The sequence below is a fragment of the Rhea americana genome, unplaced genomic scaffold (genome assembly GCF_003343005.1).
Source record: "Rhea americana isolate MKP2758 unplaced genomic scaffold, rheAme1 scaffold_341, whole genome shotgun sequence".
Classification (NCBI taxonomy): Eukaryota; Metazoa; Chordata; class Aves; order Rheiformes; family Rheidae; genus Rhea; species Rhea americana.
The window spans coordinates 455,696-459,495 of record NW_028186470.1 but is presented as its reverse complement, the minus strand read 5'-3'; positions in this window follow the sequence as shown (position 1 = coordinate 459,495).

Genomic DNA, 3,800 nt, shown 5'->3' with positions numbered 1-3,800 from the left:
AACCAAGTACTGGTCTGGTAAAGAAAAGTCCTCAAATTGCTAATTAAAACAAAACTTTATCCATTCCTTTTGTGTGTTGCTTCTTCACTCATCCACAAAGAGAAATCAGATTTACTTTTTCTTACCATTATCTTCCAGTTAGATGAAAGCAAAACTACCAACTCCAAGCCTAAGACAGCAGCAAAACTTGTGAGGCTAGCACTAAGTAACAAAATAGCATTAATTCAGTAACTATTTGTGAAACCATCTTACAGCCACTAGCTCAGACACATCGCTAACTATACTAGAAAGTCATGGATAAGCCTGAAACACACACCACGCTTAAGACAAATCAGAGTCAAAACAATCTTCTTAAAAAAGAAAGTCCAAGCACATATCCTGCATCATGTTAGAGCATGTCAAAGTACCTGGGTAAGCGTACAGAAGACAAGCAGTAAGATATTAGACTGCCTGCTTCGCAGTTCTTTATCAAACTTATTTTGCAGGGAAGTTTTATCACACCCCAGTTAGCTCAAGCCACCTCAACATCTGCCCCCTTTCAGTAAGAAGTATCAAAAGTTCTTCTGTTAATAATCTTGTAGGTGTGTATATACAAATGCTGAGACAAGTTTATTTTTGTAGGATGCCCTTTACTGCCTTTCTTCTGCTTTCATCTTCTGCTTTCCTTTAGATAGAGTGTAACTGCAACTGAGCTGAGGGTGAGAAAAGATGCACCTTAAAAGGGGTAATTAAGGTGCTCCCRGAGCTTCTGCGTTAAAGAAAACAGTAGTCCTTTTTCCACCTTGAATTGTTTTTCTGTAACATCTCAACATGTAATGACCGTAATGCAAAACTCAATGAATAAAACAATGCCTTAAAAGTGCAGGTTTACTACATATGAAAATAATGGATGACTAGATTTAACAGAGCAAGACTCATATGTACCATGCAATATCTAGGCAAATTTTATTTCTAAGTCACTACTTAACAGGTAACATAAGCCTAGTCTTTCAAAAAAAAAAAAAAAAAAAAAAAAGACCAACTGTTAAGAGGACCTTTTGACGACCTGTGCTTTAGTGCAGAAAATAATATGTGATGGACAGTACAATTTTTGTACTGTTGTGGAAGACATTGGCTGCATCTACTCTTGCATTTTCACAATGCATCTGATAGTAGCACAAGTAGAACAGAAAAGCCATTAGCATCCAACACTTTCTGAAAACAGGCCTACTTCATACAAAGTCTAGTCCCCACACAGCCATTTCCATTCCCAAACTGCAATAGAAACTGAGCCAGTTACACGAAAGCCTCTTCTGTTTGAAAGTTTCACTATGAGAAATTTTTCATAAAGTAGGAAAACTCCCCCTCATCTCCTGTCTACTGGCAAAGATTTTGTTTATGACATGAGTTCAAAGAAAAGCCTATTSAGTACTAATACATTTTCAACAACAGGTGATTTTCTAGCAACAGCAGAACAGAAGACTGCTCTTCATCCAACACAGACATCATCACACTTCCTGGTAGCCTCCACAACTGTCCCCTTCTTATATCTCATCCCTGCACACAGAACACATGCAGAAGTCTGTTCTTTCTTGCGCTATCAGTTTTAGGGAATAGTAAATTCTGCAAAAATAGCTTTGTTTCCTAATAACACAGGAAACCTTAAATGCAATATATCATTAAATTAGCTATTTTTCATGCAGCTCACRACTACGGGTTAGCTGTTTTCTTGATCACCCACAGGTTGGAATTTTTAACTAAATTTAACAGTTTGGTACATAAGATCAATTTAAAATACCAGTTGCAGTTCTGACAGAACATCAAGATGTCTGCAAGGAMGGAGGTCACTGAAACCTCCCAATTCCATTATTAATTATTTCTAGTCATCCTACCTACATTTAAATAAACAAAAAAMCAGGGTTTCCTAAGGTCAGCTACTGCAGCTGTATGCAAATACATCACTTCTATTTATATATGCACTACAGAATGCCACAAGCTAGGACTATCCTGGCTAAGGATGGATTGGTTTGAATCCACTGAGCAAATGCAAAATAGTTAACTACTCCACCTGCCTAGTATAAAAACCTAGAAATAGTATTATGCAAGATAGTTGTCAGAAGCAAGATAGTTGTATAAAATAATAATACTAGATGACTGCTCATTCTCCTGTGTTTAGCTTTTATCACCAACCTGCTCTTAAGGTCTTAGGTACGCTGCCTCCTGACTGTCTACAAAAATCTTTTGGTCAAAAAGTTTATAGGCTGGTAGTTATTAAAATAATGCCATCAGTTTGAGTCTGCCAAGATAATTGTCATCATACCTATTTATACCAYCCTCAAAAACGTCCACCTTCATAAAGCTACATATTTACAGAAATGTTAGAAGGATGCTATTGTCCATCCTCAACTGATTATCCATCATTTTTCTTAGCACAGTTTCAGTGAACTATGTCCTGCAGCATACAACAATCTCGAAAGCAGCATTTTCTTTAATTCACAACAGGTCAGTTAGAATTACAATGAACAATGTTCATAAGCTCCAACATACTCATCCTAACAAGACAGCAAGTCCAGGTAGATTTTTTAGTTTTATTAGCTTATAATTTATGCCTAAAAAAAATSAGTTAAATTCACAACCACTCATCTCACAGCAGCTTTCAAAACAGACCTTTCCTCACAAGCATTGGCAGCTGCCTAAAACTGCAGTTTATTCTACACTTTCCTCTTTCCTTCTGAGCACTTTTGAAGAAGGAGAAAAAAGTTAACAAGTTAACATCACTGCTTAAAATCTAATCCCTTTGAACCTGATAACAACTCAGCAGGATCAAAAATCTACAGAGCTTGCAATTCAGAACAAGCCTTATAAGGAGGCTGGACCAGGATGAAAGTTAACAGTATTTCATTCAATATCCTGCAGTCTGCACTCACCTTCAAATCTAGAACGCAAGTATACAAAAGCGTACCTATGGTGTAACGCCTAAGACAGTAACTAAGACCCAGGACAAAAAACACTTTCAGACCAAAAACTACTTTATTTAATGTGCTCTATGCTATATTCATTGATCATAATAACAARTTATTTTCAAACCAGTTATATCACAGTTTGTATTCTTAAGATTGTACAGAATTTAAAAGCAAGTACAGTGAACAGCTTACTGCTTGATATTCTACTAGACCATAAAAATAAGACTGGTACATATATACTGTAGTTTCAAAAAAGATGACCAGTTAAGAAGCCCCTACTCAGTGCCAGAACTCATTTCTTTTAGCTACACAGCATTATTTTTTGAAGGGTTCTTCCTTTGCTCTTGAGGTCAATAGCACCAAGTCCACAGTCTTATAATTCAAATATTACTAGGTATTGGAATRTATCACAGAGGTACAGTAATACCAACTACATCCTAGAAGGACTACAACTATACCAGAGTTCTGTGCTCCGATAACTCACAAAATCTCAGGAAGGCCTTCAAAGTATAAACAGAGGGTTTTTTCCTTATGTATGAAATTTAGCTTCATCCCAAGGACAGCTAATAAGGGTGTTATCTCCCAGTGAATGGGAAGTTTAGAGGAGCAGCTGTGAGCTGCACAATGGCTCCTCTCTGCAGGGCCGGGCGGGGAGGGAAGGGAAGGGAACACACTTTTCGCCTGCCTTTGTCCTGCCGCTCTTCCCCCGAGGAGCGGAGGTCTCTGCCCCCGGCGGGGAGCAGCTGGCCCCCAGCCCGCTCCTCCGGGCAGGCGGCTGCGGGGAAACCCTGATGAGTCACTACCCGCCCGCGCCGGAGCGGAGTCGCTCGCGGGTTTTACACCCGCTTCCCCAGATCA